This window comes from Pristis pectinata, chromosome 21 (assembly GCF_009764475.1).
Source record: "Pristis pectinata isolate sPriPec2 chromosome 21, sPriPec2.1.pri, whole genome shotgun sequence".
Taxonomy (NCBI): domain Eukaryota; kingdom Metazoa; phylum Chordata; class Chondrichthyes; order Rhinopristiformes; family Pristidae; genus Pristis; species Pristis pectinata.
The window spans coordinates 28,020,630-28,039,263 of record NC_067425.1 but is presented as its reverse complement, the minus strand read 5'-3'; positions in this window follow the sequence as shown (position 1 = coordinate 28,039,263).

The following is an 18,634-nucleotide window of genomic DNA, read 5'->3' as shown; positions in this document are numbered from 1 at the left end:
TTTTATATTTCCAGCATCTGCAGCTTCTTTTGATTTTCGAGATTACTTGCTCGATTTGCTGGGGACTGATTATGGCACTAAACCAGGGATGAGGACGGATGGAAATTAAGTGAAGAGGATTATTCAACCATTTTGTTCTGGTTTTAATTTTTTAATTATTTTCATTAAACTAACTCTTCTCTCCAGGTGTCACTCAGGGATGTTTGGACTGGAAACATTAGTTCCTTCCTTAAACAGAGGTGGGACCAGTCTCTACACACCACCATCCTCCTTAGACTGAGCTTATTTCTAGACTAAGAAACTTCTCTTTTTACTCTGAAGAAAAATGCTTCTGTGGCTATATATCCTATCAATGCATGGCTCTCCATGAGAGACATGGACTATGTTTGTTCTCGCACTACACAGCCCTCCTCCCTCACCTCTTTCTCTGATACACTGATGACTATAATGGTGTCCCTTCCTGTTGTAGATGGAAAGAGTCACACAAGAGTCTGGGGTTTACCTTCACAACTAACTTCCTTTATTACAAGCTGACGTCTCCAGGGAGTCACTCACCCTGAAGAAATGCTCACTGATCCAAAACTTCTTGTGGTTTTCTACTCTTTCAGACCTATTTTAAGAACATAGAATGTAGTGCAGGCAGTGCGTTCTACGTACCCACCACTCTCTGTACATCCCCATTATACCTTTCTCTAATCACCTTAAAATTATGCCCCCTGTGTGAGCCATTTTCGCCCTGGGAAAAAGTCTCTGACTGTCCACTCGATCTATGTCTCTCATCATCTTGTACACCTCTATCAAGTCACCTCTAATCTTCCTTCACTCCAAAGAGAAAAGCCCTAGCTCGCTCAACCGATCCTCATAAGACATGCTCTCCAATCCAGGCAACATCCTGGTAAATATCCTTTGTAGCCTCCCAAAAGCTTCCACGTCCTTCCTATAATGAGGCAACCACAACTGAACACAGTACTCCAAGTGTGGTCTAACCAGAGTTTTTTAGAGCTGCAACATTACCTCACAGCCCTTGAACTCAACACTCTGACTAATGAAGGCCAACACGCCATATGCCTTCTTAACAACCCTATCAACTTTTGTGGCAACCTTGAGGGATCTATGGATGTGGACCCCAAGATCCCTCTGTTCCTCCACACTGCAAAGAGTCCTGCCATTAACCTTGTATTCGGCCTTCAAATTCGACCTTCCAAGGTGTATCACTTCACACTTTTCCGGATTGAACTCCATCTGCCACTTCTCAGCCCAGCTCTGCATCCTATCAATGTCCTGTTATAATCTACAGCAACCTTCTACACTGTCCACAACACCACCAACCTTCGTGTCATCAGCAAACTTACTAACCCACCCTTCCACATCCTCATCCAAGTCATTTATAAAAATCACAAAGAGCAGGGGTCCCAGAACACCCTGCAGAACACCACTGGCCACTGAACTCCAGGCAGAATATGCTCCATCTATCACTACCCTCTTTCTTCTATGGGTGAACCAATTCTAAATCCACACAGCCAAGTTTCCCTGGACCCCATGCCTCCTGACTTTCTGAATGAGCCTTCCATGAGGAACCTTATCAAATGCCTCACTAAAATCCATGTCCACCACATCCACTGCTTTTCCCCCATTATCTCTATGAATACGAAGGGCAAGGTAATTGATTTACAACATCAAGCTTCACTGGCCAGCACACCTTTTGGGCCAGAGACATTTCCATTTTTCTCTTATACGAACAATGGTCAGCTGCCCTTGCAGGTAATGGGATGGCTGCTATGCAGTATCTAAGCATGGGGTTCCTATAGACCGCTGTAGCCACCAACTTGTGGTTGAGGTTAGTTTGAATTGGTTCCAACCAGCCCTATCTACCTGACTGTGTGGCCTTCTCCTTTGTCTCCCCACTACACTGTTCTCACCCTGAAGTGGATGCCAACACCCCTGCTATTTCTGCCACCTCTCGACCAAACACGGTTCTGAAGCGTTCCGAAGAGACTGTTCTCTCCACAAGGTTTGATCTATTCGCAGTGCCTTGCAGCATGCAGCACCTTTCCATTTACCATTTCCCTTCCACCATCCAGCCCATAAAGCACTCAAGAGGCCAAACACAGCCAGGTGACTGCATTTTGTAACACCCGCATTCAGTCCACAAGTGCGACCCTGAATGTCTGGTTCCTTGCCACTTTCATCCTCCATCCCATTCCCTGTCCTCGGCCTCCTGCACTGTTCCAAACTAACACATGTAGGCTTCAATGATACCACCTCACTTCCCAATCAAGCACATTATAGCCTTTGAAATTGTTTTCAGGTAGTGACAATTGACTTCACTTTTTGTTTCAACCCTTGGGTGCTGGCATTAAATTTGCTTTTGTCATTTACATGTTTTCCAGTCCAATCATTTGTTTCCTTTCTTGTCAGCCCTCCTTGCCTTGGGCCAGCAACTCATTTGTTACTTAACCTCTCCTGCCTTTCGCCCGTGACCACAGACTTTCCTTTGCTTGTATCTTTTTGTCCATCTTTCCCCGTAGCTTTAAACGGAGTTAGCATTTCACTGATGAAATGTTAACTCCGTTTCTCTCTTTCCAGAGTATTTTCAGTTTTCTAGCATCTGCAGTAGTTTTGTTTAGCAGCTGGTGCATCTGACTGAGCCCATGTTTCAAGTGTTGCTTGTGCTATGAACAGGCAAATGGGGTGTGGTCAATTAAAGGCTAATTGTCTTGGCTCATTTCCATAATGATATATGCTAATACCTCCCTAACTTATTCCCTGAGGGAAGAGGTAATTTAGCAAAAATATCTGGAGCCAGCAGGAAATAGTATCTTTTTTATAAAATACTTTTTTCAAAGTTTGTCTTCACTTGTGATTCGCTGCTAGTGAGTTAATTCTTATAAAGCTCACCTGTGGGACACTGTCAAGACTGATGACCAGGCTACAAACAAGGCTTACATAGAACATAGAACAGTACAGCACAGAAACAGGCCCTTCAACCCATGAAGTTATGCTAAACTAACTAAATTAATAATTAAATGCCCAACTCAACTAATCCCTTCTGCCTACACAATCTCCATACCCCTCCATTTCCTGCACATTCATGTGCCTATTTAAGAGCCTCTTGAATGCCTCTTACGTAACTGGCTCCACCACCGCCCCTGGCAGTGCATTCCAGACACCCACCACTCTCTGTGTAAAAGCTTGCCCCACACATCTCCTTTGAATTTACCCCCTCTCACCTTAAGTGCATGCCCTCTCGTACCAGACATTTTAACCCTGGGAAAAAGATACCAGCTGTCTACTCTGTCTATGCCTCTCATACTCTTATAGACCTCTATCAGGTCTCCCCTCAGCCTCCGCCACCCCAGAGAAAACAACCCAAGTTTGTCCAAACTCTCCTTATAGCACATGCCCTCTAATCCAGGCAGCATCCTGGTAAACCTCTTCTGTACCCTCTGCAAAGCCTCCACATCCTTCTTGTAATGGGGCGAACAGAATTGAATGCAATACCCCAGATGCAGCCTAACTAAAGTTTTATGAAGCTGCAACATAACTTTCCGACTCCTGAACTCAGTTCCTTGACTAATAAAGGCAAGCATGACAGACGCCTTCTTTACCACCCTATCAATCTATGTAGCCACTTTCAGGGAGCTATGGACTTGGGCCCCAAGATCCCTCTGCACACCAACACAGTTAAGGGTCTTGCCATTAACAGTGTACTGTCCTTTTACATTTGATCTCCCAAAGTGCAACACTTCACATTTGGCCAGGTTAAGCTCCATCTTCCATTTCTCTGCCCATATCAACAACTGAGCTATATCCCGCTGTATCCTTTGGCAGTCTTCTACACTATCCACAACACCACCTTTGTCTGCAAACTTACTAACCCACCCATCTATGTTTTCATCCAGGTCATTTATATACATTATAAACAGCAGAGTTCCAGCCGCAACTTCTGCTCTGCTGCCTGTGCTATTGGCTGCCTCTGTGCTGCACTGAAGGATTCCACACAGAGTCTAAAGGAATAGCTTGAAAATCCACAGGCTTCTCAGCTCTCAGGCTGCAAGTCTGACTACTAGTACTGCATCCAATTCAAATAAATAGGAGAAATCAATCATAGAGTTGTACACCACAGAAACAGGCCTTTTGGCCCATCATATCCATGCTGCCCGGATCTCTGTGGAGCACCACGAGTCATAGCCCTCCATCAACCACTACCCTGAGGTACATGAAGCATGATCAAGTTGCAAACATCTACTGAGTTGCAACCAGATACCAATCGGAGGACTGTCGTCTGGTCCTATAGAATGCTCATCAGCATGGACATGATGGGCCGAAGGGCCATTTTCTGTGCTGTGTGACTATGACTTAGGAAGACCACTGCTGCCACTCTCCCTTCCCACCTGCTCATGTATTTCACTGGCTGTGTTCAAATGCACCTTCTAAATTCCCATCTAATATAGTACTTCACACTTACAGCTGAGTGTGCCAAGACAACACCATATTCTGCACTAAAGTCAACGTGGGTAAATTTGGCGAACTCTGACATTGTTTTTGGGAGTAAAGACTTAACACACGTTAGTCTTGTGGCTCAGGACTGTTGACTGCTTTGCTTGTTAAGAGTTTTTATCAGATAGTCAGATAGCCAATTAGCCGATAGTCTGAAATTGAAGAGAAGATTTTCTATGCTGGACCATGTAGCAGGTGATCTATAACAAACTCCGGGATACTGATAGGCGCTGCAGGCTCCAGACAGTTAGACACATGCTCGTGAATGAAGAATAGCAGCAAATAAATGAAAAAGAGGATACGGAGTTCTGGTCAAGGAGTTCTTGGTTTAAGCCTTTTTCTTTTCTCTACTTCTGTAATTAATTTAACTAACATACATGATACAGGGGAAGATTGAGCCTCACTAGCTACACATACAGCGGTGATGCAGTAGTTAAGTTAACCGAGGCCAAGACTAATAATTCACTAAACCCAAGTTCAAATCCTGCGATGTCAGCTGTGGAATTTAAGCTCAGTGAATAGTTACAAATTATTTTAAAGCTGCTTATTAGTAATAATCACACAACACTACTGGATTTTCATGAGAAAAAGCATCTAATGCCCTTGGAAGTGGGAAATCTACCGTCGTTACTTCGCTCAGGACCCATCAACAAGGTTAATTCTAAACTGGCTGGGCAACTACTTAGTTCAAAGGTAATAAAAGCTGACCTTGTCAGTGATGCTCAGATCCTGAAAAATAAATAGAAGAGTTTTTTTTGTGTGTCTTTCAATCTTCATGATTCTGTTTTAAACCACCTTGGAGATACAAAGGTCAAGTAGGCATTCCAAAAAATGATAAACACATATTCATTGGCTGCAGACATAGATTTATCTACATATGAAGGAATTATTCATTAAGGAAATGGCATGACTGTTCAAGGCCATTTCTGCACACATCTGCCTGCAAACCTGAGAATCACTGTGTCCTTCCCATGAGAAGTTGTTTACTCCCCCACCCAATTATCTATACAGCCTTGAATAATTCATCATGAGAATCAGTGTTCTTAATGAGGGTATATTGCGGCCACTAGCTCACTTAAATAATCAAGCAGCTACCGAACTTTATGATGGAATTCAACATCTGTTGACTCTTTGAATAATGAATCACTTATGTTCAGCACCAGGCACCCATTTGAGAAAAATACTGAAATTGGCACTCCAAATGAGGCAATTCAATCTGAGGTGTAGTTATTAACCCCAGGATACTTCAGCCATCAAGAACTGTTAACTGCAGTCATGTTAGTTTAGCTGCGTCTTAGTGAGATTCCTCCCACTTACTTCCTTTTACGCTAAGTGTAGCGGTTAGTGTAATGCTATTACAGTGCCAGTGACCCAGGTTCTGTCTGTCTGTAAGGAGTTTGTACATTCTTCTCGTGTCTGCATGGGTTTCCTCCGGGTGCTCCGGTTTCCTCCCACATTCCAAAGATGTATGGGTTAGGAAGTTGTGGGCTTGCTATGTTGGCGCCAGAAGCGTGGCGACACTTGCAGGCTGCCCCCAGAACACTCTATGCAAAAGATGTATTTCACTGTGTGTTTCAATGTACATGTGACTAATAAAGACATTTTTGTCATATTGTTAACACGTTGAAATGATAAGAATGAGCAATATCAGCTGGAAAGGACTCATGGATGTGAGGCATGATAAGTAATCCTCAGGTTAAGGAAGGATGGGTGATTTCTCATTCAGGTATTGATGATAGTTGAAAAGTTCATTTTTTCAGGGAAAAAAAGCCATTTTATGTCCTCACCCTCAAACTTGGCTGATTTTGACCCTGTACTCTCCTTCCAATTGCAGAAAGAGGTGAAAAATACCAGATCTGTAGCAGATTAGATCCTCCAGTCACCCATGGGTGCCTAGGCAAGTCTTGAGGGTCTTAAACATTATTGTTCAGAATTCTGTTCTTCCATGGACTGTAAGTGCTTGCTTTTGCAAAAAGGCATCTATTGTGTTCTTGAATCATCCTTCTTTGCTATTTCACCTGTCAGGGTGAACATAAAACTGAATCTTTCTCTCCCAATGAATAGACCTTCCTTGGACAGACACTGGGTAAGGATTATGTGCAGCCAGGAGATTCCTCAGTCACAGACGTTTACCACACACAAGTATAATGAACATTTGAAAATCAAAAAGCTATAGGTCTTGGAAATACAAAAAAACCCCAGAAAATCCTACAAACAACCAGCACACCAGACAACATTTGTGAGCGTGAAACAGAGTTAACATTTCAGGTCGGAGACCCTTTGTAAGAGCTGATGAAACATTAACACTGTTTCCTCTACAGATGCTGCCTGACTTGCTGAGTGTTCCCAATATTTTCTGCTTCTAAAATAATGAACATTTCCTTGGGCAAAGGCTTAGGAGAAAGAGTGTAGGATGGGTCAATGAGGTCGGTTAAACATCGTAGGGAGAGCAAATTGACAGTAAGACTTATCAGTGAGTGGGAAAATGTCTGCTTATAGCGGGTGGGGTGAGGGAGGAGGTGTCAGTCCTGCAGTAGGGGATTGCTTTGAACCAGTTGGACTCTGGCTAGATCCTGTCTTCCAGATTGGGGAGTGTTTGACACCAGTACTGAAATATACTTGAAATAGGACAGCGTATTTTGCTGCAGAAAATTTATTTGATGAAACAATCAATCACCCTGACAGGTACATAAATTTACCAAAAGTACTAATTATTTTGAACAAAACACATGTCTTTTTGTCATATTAATGAAGCATGATAATTAATTTTCATTTGCACATCCAAGTCTGGTCTAACAGAAATTTTTCAAAGTAACCCAAAACAGATAATGACTCTGAGCAGTGTTATTCAGTTTGTAAGGATTCAGGGCATTGCAGAAGGTTATTAGATTATTAACAACGCTTATTTCAATGAACAGGAATTAAACACCTTATGACATGACTCACCAAAAGCCCACAGAATGTGACAAGGAGTACTTTGTTAAAAGAAAGAGCAACTGACTCATGACAGCATAAAACAACATACTCCTTGATTTGTGCTCTCTTCTTCATCCCCAATTTTAATTGCTCCACTAACTGCAGTTGTGCTTTGGTTTGGCTGCCTTACATGCTGGAACTCTCTCTCAAAATTACTCTTGCTCCTTCTTTAATGTTCCATAAAACTCAGGGCATGGTGATGGAATGATTAACTTGCTGGACCACCGATTGAGGATCTTTCACTAATATCCCTCAATGGAGAGCATTTGCCATTGTCATTGGGTCTGGCCAATGTAACTCCAGATCCATCAATGTGGATACACAAAGAGCTGGAGGAACTCATTGGATCAGGCAGCATTTATGGGGGGAAACGGACAGCTGACATTTTGAGTTGAGGTCGTTCATCTGGACTGGAAGATAGAGGGGAGATAGTTAGTATAAGGAGGTGGAGGGAAGGGGTGGGCAAGAGCTGGCAGGCGATAGGTGGATCCAGGCGAGGAGGGGTGATAGGCAGATGAGGGAGGGGGGAGTGGGAATAATAACAAAGCTGGGAGGCGTTAGGTGCGAGGGACAAAGGGCTGAAGGTGATGGAATCTGATAGATGACGGTGGAACATGGGATAAAGAGAGAGGTGGGGAGGGCAGAAGGAAAGAAATGGCATCTAACTGCACGATTGCCACGTTCTTGTCGTGAAAGCTCTCATCTTCTCAACATTCAACCAGTGTGGCAAGTGTGGCCTGCAGCAAGTTGTTTCAATCAATAATCCCATGTAGTGGAGCGATGAAAAGATTTCATCAGGCCTCTAAAAACGGGTCCCAGAAAGATCCTGTGTCCAAATCCATATGCTGTACAAATATATGTATTTTTCTGTCTCACTGGTACCTGCAGTGGATATTCTGCATTTTCCAGACATATGTTGAAACTTTTATATTTTTGTATCCAGCAAAAATGTCAGTGCATAAAGGATTGGGCATCTGAGAGAGAATAGGTTACAGGGAAGCGAGTAGGGAAATGGAATTGATGAGTCAATGAGAGCTAGCATAGATTTTATGGGCAGAATGGCCTCCTTTTATGTCATAAGGAAATATGATTTATATCTGACCTGACACATTTATAACATATTTGTTGCTTTAAAAAATAATTATTTGTCCCTAATTTAGTGATGGGAACTTTAGGCAGCAAATCAGCTGAGAAGCCAGTGTGAGTACCAGTAACCCTCTTACTATTTAATGGAGAAAAGTGGAATTACAGGAGCACTTTACATACCTGGTGAATAGGTTTCTCTTATGTACCCTGTTCAAAGCCGAATTGTACAGAACACGGGACACCAGCAGGGTCAGGTCACCTCTCTGACCCAGGGTCTTGTCCATATCTATAAACTGAGGCAGCTCAGGTTCACATAGAGAGGATGGAACTTGCTGAGCAATGTCAGCAGTTGCGCACTTAACTTCTGGCATTTCTCTGCATAGGTGCCATCTGGTGCGGCCATGTGGCACAGCTGGCAAAGCTGCTGCCTTTCAAGCCCAGGATCACAGGTTCAATCCCGACCTCCGGAGCAGTCTGCGTGGAGTTTGCACATTCTCCTATTGACTTCGTGGGTTTCCCAGGGTGATCCAGTTTTCTCCCACAGACATGTGGGTCAGTAGGTTAATTGGCAACTCCAAATTGCATGTCGTTTGTAGATGAGTGGAAGAATATGGGGCATTTGCTGGGAAAATGAGGAGAATAAATTGGGATTAATGTAGGACTGGTGTAAATGGGCGGTTGATGATCATTGCAGACTTGGTGGGTCAAAGGGCCTGTTTTTGTGTTGTATCCTTCGATGCCTCTAAGATCAGATCATGGTTCCCACGTGAATACAGAGGTTCTGAGCTTGCTGACTACTCTTCACTGGTATCTTCTGGTTGCTCCGATGTGGAATGTAGACGTGTGGCAATTCCCCGGCACTTATCTGGGGAAAAATGTCCACTGAGCTTGTGTTAGGTCAGACCTGGTGCTGGAACTGCAAGTCCATTCATCTTAATGGAAAGGAACAATTGCCTAACTGGAGAGCATTAGGCTTTTTTTTAATTAATCAAGTCTACTGAAATATTTTTGTGTTTTAAATGTTTAACAATTTCATTTTTTGAAACCTTGAACTAATTTTTGTTGATTGATTTTTAATCAAAGATGATATTCAGCCTCCAATATCACTGGGCAGGCGATCATTTGGAAATTTGCCTAGTGACACACAGGTCACAACAGAGCAGCAACATAAGGTGGGCTTGGGGTGGGGCGGGTGGAGGGGAGGAGGTCAGAGACTGCAGCCCTCTCCAGTCTTGGCTCAGTTGGAACAGAAGCTGCATCTTTTGTTCCCTCTATAAAGAGAGAATCATTGGGAGAAAATCTGCAAAGTCTTCCCAGGGTGCTGGCAATGTGCACATCAGGGTCTGGCCACACTCTCACCATAAACGGTGACTGGAAAATGTAGAGCCCACACTCTGCAGTTGGTTTGATTTTGGAGGATGTTTTCTTCCGTGGATGGACCTCCCTTCTCCATTGTGGCAGTCAAGTGAGTCCACTTAGGATTTGGCCAAAGCCATTTAGACTCTGGATGCAACAGACGCTTGAACTCACTATAACAGTGATCACAGTTAAATGCAGCTTGTTGAGTTTCTGATGGAGGCGGAGATGGGATTGGGAACTCCACTCAATGGACATGGTGTTGACTCATCATCCCTCCAAGTCTGTACCCAACACTGTGACATTTTTCCCAAAGGCTGAGTCTACCCATTGCACGGATTCAGGTGGAGTAGTTTGGACAAGGTGCCAAGGACATCCCCATTGTGAGAACGTGTGTCCAAGCATATTGGCTACACCTCTATTGAGGCACAGGGGACCACACCAAGTTGGTGCAGAGGGAAATGTAAAACTGAGGTTGTGTAGCTGCACTGGGTCTGGGCATTGGGTAAACAAGTAAATGTTGCATTCCTAAATTTCAGGTTTTAGCAGCATGTGAATTCTTTTCCTTCACACTAGTCTTGGTGTCTGGTGTCAGCTCACCTTTTTACTGTGGGCTGATGAATGGAAACTTGCGTATAGACCAGTAGCGACGGGTGACGTGTTGGCACTGCTGTGTGGAAGTGTGGTTAGAGGTGGGAAGTGAGGCCTTTGAATATGAATCCTACCCTGAAATGGGACCAGCTGAACCTTCCAGCCATAGGGAGGCCTTGACATCCAGAACACCAATGTGCGTTGTTTTGGGGTAGTGCCTTTCTCCAGCACTTCCTCCCTGGAATCACCTGCAGGTTAAATATACTCAGCACCTTGTTCCTTCCAAAACCTTAATGCCTGCTTGCTGCATAATATTCTGCACCAAACAACAATCATTCCAGAGACCATGGCTGCCAAGTACTGAAGGATGCCTCCAAGTCACCTGAAGCAACCTGAGCAAAGTCCAGCCACTTATATTGCTCCTTGGGGCACCAGGGCTGTCTTCGAGCTGCAAGGTTCAGACAATTCTTATCACTGGCATCATAGTGATGTATAGCTGGTAGTTGTATACATGTCATTGTCTTGCTCAGGATTCATTGGGCAGGTTTCCCAGGGGTATTGTCAGTGAAGTTTGAAGGGGATACTCTTTGACACCTCTTAATTATCCCTTCAATCCACTCGCATCCAAAGAACAAGGGCGGCACAGTGGCACTGCAGGTAGTGGTGCCAAACCACAGCTCCACCGTCCTGGGTTCAACTCTGGTGCTGTCTGTGTGGAGTTTGCCAGTTCTCCCTGTGACCGTGTGGACTTCCCTTTCCCGGGTGCTCTGATATCTTTCCACCTCCCAAAGATGCCCGGTTGATTGGTTAATCGATTACTGTAAATTACCTCTGCTGTAGGTGGCTGGCAGGCGAATCAGGGTGGAGTTCGTGGGCACATGAGAGAGGATGGGTTAAAGGGAGGAATGGGATTCATGGGAATAGTCTGTAAACCAGCATAGGCAATGGGCTGAATGGCCTCCCTCTATGTTATAAGGATGTATAATTTAAATATCAGGAGTGTGCGACAAAAGCACCGAGCAAACCACCCAGGAACTTGATACAGACCTGCATGATCCCTTCCTTGTGGCTGCATGCAAGCCAAACAGCGGTGGAATGGAGCACATCTGGCTGGGGAGCACATCTGGTCGGTGAGCACATCTGGCTGGGGAGAACATCTGGTCGGTGAGCACATCTGGTCGGTGAGCACATCTGGCTGGGGAGCACATCTGGTCGGTGAACACATCTGGCTGGGGAGCACATCTGGTCGGTGAACGCATCCGGTTGGTTGTCACTTGAACGCTGTGGGTGACACTCGGCCATCTATGGGAAGACAGTAGAAGGCAGGGAAGATGCATAATAATTAAAATATTCCTACATTCCAACAACTCAACTACTCAGATCGTTAATCCAGCTCTCGGGAGTGGATACAATTCAACAGACAAAGGTGCTTGAGTCAAACCATTGTGCATTGCAACTGGCTTCGGAGCACATTGACATTCTTTACCAGCCTTAATTCACCCTTCCACACAAATCACTGACCAACCTCACCGCCCTCCCCACCACACACCAACTCCCATTCACACCCACATAGCCCTCAATCTTAAAATTCCCCACTTTCTTGAAGCAGTCAGTTGGACACATTAACAGATGCTGCAATCAGTTAATTTGGTGCTTCTTCCAGTGTTGGGCTGTTTACCAGTTCCTGTGTTATCAGGCATGGGGACATAAACCAAGTAATAAAAAAAAGTAATTAAGCATTCAAGGGTGACGATAACTAATTCTTTATGCTGTCGGAGTAACTATGTCGTGTTATTGCAGATTTCTGGTCGCTTCATAAAGCAAATGAACTGCTCTCAGCATTTAGCTGTCTCAAAACTTCTCTCAGTGACAATGGGTGTCGAGAGCTGCAGTCAGAATCAGAGAAAGAGAGAGAGAGAGAGAGAGAAGGATGAGGAAAAATAACAGAGAGCAAAACACAAAGCCGAACATCAAAGCCAGAAGGGTAAATGTTGGGTATCTGCAATACAGAGATACAAATTAAAATGTAGATGTTCATAATCCATAATTTGTAACTTCAATTGCTGTTGAGAAAAATAATCAGTAGAGGCTGTGATATCTAGGCTGGCCTGAGGCATTGAAATCGAAACTTCAATGACTCTATTAAGGCAAAAATGATATTTTAATTGATAGCTTTAATTGTTATTGTGAAACATGTATGTTTTTGTTACTGTTATTTGTTTAAAGCCATATCTCAGTCACTGAGATGAGTTTTTTTTTTGTGAAATTCCTTTGCTTTGCTATGATTTCTGACCGTCTATTGCTTGGCAGTTTCTCATTGGCAGCTTTGAAGTCAGTTTGCCTGCTGCTGCCTCCAGTTCCAACTTCCTGCTGTTTCAGATTGAGTCAATGCACAGCAAGTTTGCAGCAGTTACAAGAACGAATTGTTGCACTACAGGAGGTTAATGTAGACACAGAATTTTAGAAATTCAAGTTTTGGGACTAAACTTCAACTGCTCTTCCATCCCTAATTCCCTGTAAACAGCAAAAGCTGCAGAAAAAAGTGCTGGAAATCCATGTGTCTGAAGTTCTATCAAGAAAACACAAGAACATAGGAGCAGGAAGGAGTAGGTCATCAGGTGCCTCAAGCAAGCCCCACCATTCAATATGATTATGGCTGATCTATGTTGATCAACTCCTCTTCTGTGCCAGTTCCCCATGACCTCAATTTCTCTCTCTCCACCTAAAAAATATCTAATGGTCTGGCCCCGCCATCCTCAGCGTAGTCTCTATCCTCTGAGAGGAGAAATTTCTACACACCACAGTTTTAAATGATCGGCCCCTTATCTTGTAACTATGTCCCCTCGTTCATGACTTTCCCACTTGTGAAAACATCTCAATATCTACCTGTGAAGTCCCTTAGGATCGTACCTCTTTCAATAAGGTCACCTTCATTCTTCTGAACACCAAGGAATACAGGCCCAAACCATCTAGCCTTTTAGGGCTTTCATAAGAACAGAAGAAAGAGAAGCAGGAGTTGGACCTTTAGCTCTCTGTCATTCAATGAGCTCAAGGGCGATCTTCTATTTCAGCACAATGTTCCTGCACTACCCCAATATCCTCTGATTTCCCCCAATATTTAAAAACCTATCCATAACTGTCTTGAATTTCCTCAACAACTGAGTCTCTGGAGCCATCTTGGGTAAGGGTACCAAAGACCACTACCCTGGATCTTCTCTTCCCTAACCTGAAGGGCTGACCCCTTACTTTAAGACTCTGACCCCTGGTTCTAGACAGTCCAGCCAAACATTAGCAAAACCTTACAGACAAAGAAGCTTAACTGCCTCAGCCTATCAGAGAAATTCCCTTTGTGCCCCCCATCACCCACCCCCATCTCTCTGCTACCTAGACTAACTTGCTTTCTCTCTTTCTCAGTTCTGATGAAGGGTCTCAGACCTGAAACACTAATTGTTTCCTTTCCACAGATGCTATCTGGCCTGCTTTGTATTTCCAGCATATTTTAGGTTTCCAGCATCAGTAGTTTTTTAAAATTTTCATTCAGGGTAAACATCAACTCTGAATTTATCCTGTCAAGCCTATAAGAACTCTACACATTTCAATGCGATTACCTCTAATTCTTCTAAACTCAAAATAGTACATACCCAGTCTGCTTGACCTCTCCTCACAGGACAAATCCACCATTCCAGTTACAAGGCATGAATGGGGTGTCATATGAACAGGAGTCAAAAATGGTGGAGTCAAGTTCCTGAAGTTTGACCGTAAAATCCAGGCTGACACTTCAACCTGGTGCTGAAGGGAGATCTGCACTATGTGAACTATTTCTTTTGGAATGAGGCATTCTCGCAAGTGAATATAAAATCTACCATGTTTTATCTTTATGATATGCAGGGATATGGTAGGGGATAGGGGATTATTTACTCTGCATTAAAACCAATAATCCGATCATTATCGTGTTTCTATTTTCTGGACTTTCTACAGCTGAGATCCCCACAGTTCATTGTTGATGATGCTTAAAAAAGCCTTTGATTGGCCTGATGTTGGCAAAGGAGCTGTACAATTACAAGTCTCTTTTTCAACTGTGATACCAATGTGCAAGTAGGGAGAGTTCTGGGCAATTTATATATATTAAACTGACCTTCTCACTTAGAAATATAATGGAGACTGTTGTTAAGAGTGTTGGAAAGTGAGCCTGTGCAGAAATTACTTTATAAGAAACAGTGTTCGGTTTGAAGAGAAAGTTGATAATCACTTGTCCCAAATGTAAAGCACTCCGAGTCACATCGAGTGACATGACAAAGTATTATATAAATTGCAAACATTTAGTCTTTCTTTCCGCATTTCTCACTTGCAAAAGCACGACGATGCCGAGAATGTTACAGATGAAGTGGACTGTCAAATTCCCTTTGATAAAACGTAATTCAGACTTTCCGAAATCTTTTTGCATGAAAGATTTATAATTAAACTGAAGGCCTTGGGAATTGAGGGTACAGTATGTTATTGGATGAGAAATTAGGAAACAGAGAATATGAGGAAGAGGTCTTGAGTGCAATTCCACAGAGGCCTTTGCTAAAACCTCCAATTCTCATTTACATCAGTGACCTGGTTTCTTAATCCAAAAGCACAATTACAGAATTTGTAGATTGCACCAAGATAGGAGTGGCTGTGACCCGCAGAATGTAGTTCAGGATTTGAGAAGAGATTTGCATATTTATTCAATTGGATGGACATGTAGAATTTAATACCAAATCTGACAGAATAATGTGCAACATAAATACAAAATCATTGAGATGGAATGAGTACAAGGTAACTCAGAACAAAAACACAGAAGATGCTGGAAGTACCCTAGAAGTCCATAAATATCAAGAAGGAGACAGTTCAAGCATAGAAGATCATTGCAAGATCTTTCGACCTCAAAAACATACCTTTAGTAATGGCGTTCTTCTCTTGAACATGTGTCTGGAGAGTATGACAAGGTGAATAAGTAAAAACCAACAAAATATCAGGATACATCACCAAATAATGAAATACAAAGTGCATGTCAGAGTTCTCATGGATGCAGCTTGACCCACTGAACTTCTCCAGCAGATTGTTTGTTGCTCCAGATTCCAGCATCTGCAGTCTCTTGTGTTTGCATGGAGTGCCATGTACCATGATGGTCACCACAGCAGAGTTCTGAATGTTTTGCACCTGTCTTCATGAAAGAGGGCAATGAGATAGGTATGGATACTGATGAGGAAGCACTGTGAAGAATAGGACATGATGAACAGAGAGAGAGGGAGGGAAAGAGAGAGAGGGAAGACATAATTGTGGCATTTGGCATCTCTAAAAGTGGAACAACATCTAGGCCTAGATAAAGTTCTTAAAAGCAAAGGAAAGCTCTGACTATCATTTTCCAATGATCTTTGGCTGCAAGGGGACTGAAGATTTGCTGACTTAGTACCACTGCTTAAGAAGTGAGAAGGAGATAGATCAGGTAACTATAGGCCAGTCAGCACAATGTTTGTTATGGCAATATCAGCATTTAGAAGGGCATGGATTAATCAAGGGTAGTCACCATGGATTTGTTACGAGAAAGTTGTGACTCACAAACTTGATTACATTTTTGAGGAGGTAACAAGAAGAGTTCATGAGGGTGGCAAATTTGATGTAGTAACATAGATTTTGGTAAGACATTGATTGACCAAGAAAATAAAAACGTTGGGAATCTAAGGTAAAGGGGATTAAAGTTAACTCAGAGGGACAAAACTAAGAGGAATTGTTGATGGGAATTTTAGTTACTGGAGAACTAGTTAGCCCACAGTTAGAAAATGATGTGCAGGCCCAGTTACTGCACTACAGTAAGGAGAGGACAGCACTGGAGAACACGCAGAGGAAATTTATAATGATGTTGCCAGGGATAGAGAACTATAGTTATGAGAAGAGATGGAGATTGAAGGAAGATTTAGTTGAGGAGTGTGAAGTTATAAGAGGCTGGAAAAGGGCATATTAGACCCAATACTCTTAGCTGGGAGGTCAGTAACAACGGCCACAGATTAAGTTAATTGGTAGGAGGATTAGAGGAGAGTAAGAAAACATTTTGGTCAACTAGTAGCGGGGGTCTGGAGCTCACAACATGAAAAGGTGGTGGGGACAGAAACCTTCATCACATTGAAAAAGTACCTGTGTCAGTTGTCAGTCAGACATAACCTGCAGGGCTATGGACCAAGAGGTGGGAAATGGGATTAGTATAAGTAATCTATTCTTGGTCACCATGGATGCAATGGGCCAAATAGCCTTCTTCTGCATTGTATTTGGGCCATTAATCTGAAATAGCATGGAGCAGTAGGCACCCATTTCATTATGACAGTACTGCATGATATATGTCCAGTGTGCTAAAGATTAATGCACCAACACATTGCCTAAGGCTGGGTTAGCTTCCTAACCAATAACATTTGGTTTGTTGGAAAACACACCAGCCAATTTAGACAGAGCAAGATCCCATGAACCGTAATGAGATAAGTGACCACAGAAACTGTTCTGATGGTGTTGGTGGGAGTGGCCTAAATGGTGGGCAAGGCAGCAGGAGCCCGCCACTGGTTTTGTCATGGCCCCATGAGAACTTTCACTGAAGAGGCCAAGAGAACCAAGCATGGAGCAGTTCAATGGGAGACAATGCAGCACTCCCTTGAGTGTCATTTAGATTATGTTCTCAAGTCCCACTGAGACTTCAGCCCATATCCTGATGACTCACAGCAAGAGCGTGACCACTGAGTGAAATTTTAAGTCATTTAAATGATTTCCCAGCAGTGAATCACCTTGTAAATGATGCTAAAACATGCTCCTCACTCGTCTAAAACATGTAACTTGCTCCTCTAAAACAGATAATCTGGCTATTCCTTGGCAACAGAAAGGTTGTCTGTTTTAGAGGAGCAAGTTACATGTTTTAGACGAGTGAGGCCCTGCAGGGGTTTCAGGGGAACAATAAGCCAACAGCCCACATCACACAGGCCAGCGCTGTCTAACCACAATCAGAAATCCTGGGGCAAATATTGTTTGTTCAGAGCCCACTTACCGCTTCCAGTATTTGACATGTCTTGGAACTACCGAGTCTCCAGACCGTTTTCTTGATTTACCCTAGACTACATCCCAGACTGTGATCCAGATCATGTTACAGTTGTGTCCCAGAATGTGATCCAGATCATATGCCAGACTGTGATCTAGACAATGTTACAGACTGTGTCCCAGATTGTGATCCAGATCATATCCTAGACCGTGTGGCAGACTGTGATCTAGACTATATCTCAGACCATCGCCAAGGTTGTGATCCAGACTGCATCCCAGATCATGTTGCAGGCTGTCAGACTGCATCAAGACTGCACCCAGGCCATATCCCAGACTGTACCACAGACCATATCACTGCATCCTTGGCTGTACCATGGCCAGTGTCCCAGATGTTGATCTGGCTGGATGTCCCCTCTGCATCCCCGCACCTCTCCTCCTGACGTTCTCCCTGGGCAGCGCCTGCTTATTTTATATCCAATCCTATCACAGCATTTGATTTCTCAGCAGTGAAAGCAGTCATTTGAAGGAATTCAGATGACAATGGAGATGGACTGCCAACAATCATTAAGTCACCAAACATATCTCCAATTCTGTACTACACCTGCATAGTAACATGTGGGAGGATTCACCTGCACAGGCCCCAGCAGTACTGAGCGACATGTCAAAGTAAACTAGGTGCTGCGTCTTACCATAGACAGGCACCTTCAGTATGCATCTAGATTACTTCTGCCTTCAACTCGACAGAAATCGCTCCTTCCAGTTCACATTAACGTCAGCTGAAAAATCAAGCCAATCCCAAATAACCCCATTGATTTATCAAACTAACAGTTGAAAAATTGCTGAACTTGGAATCTTTTCTCTCTGACTTGCTCCAGCAACATGAACCTCCCTTGACCCTTTCACCATCCCATCTGAAGGTTTCTTTGTTTTAACCATGGAAGGTTTGCAAGAAACAGTAAGGCAAATCTGCCCTGAGATTAAGCGACGTCTCCCCCTCACGGAACAATTTTTATCACTTCCTCTTAAAGAAATTGGAGAGGATCCACAGCCCATTTACTTTACTAGGAGACATTTCACCAAACTG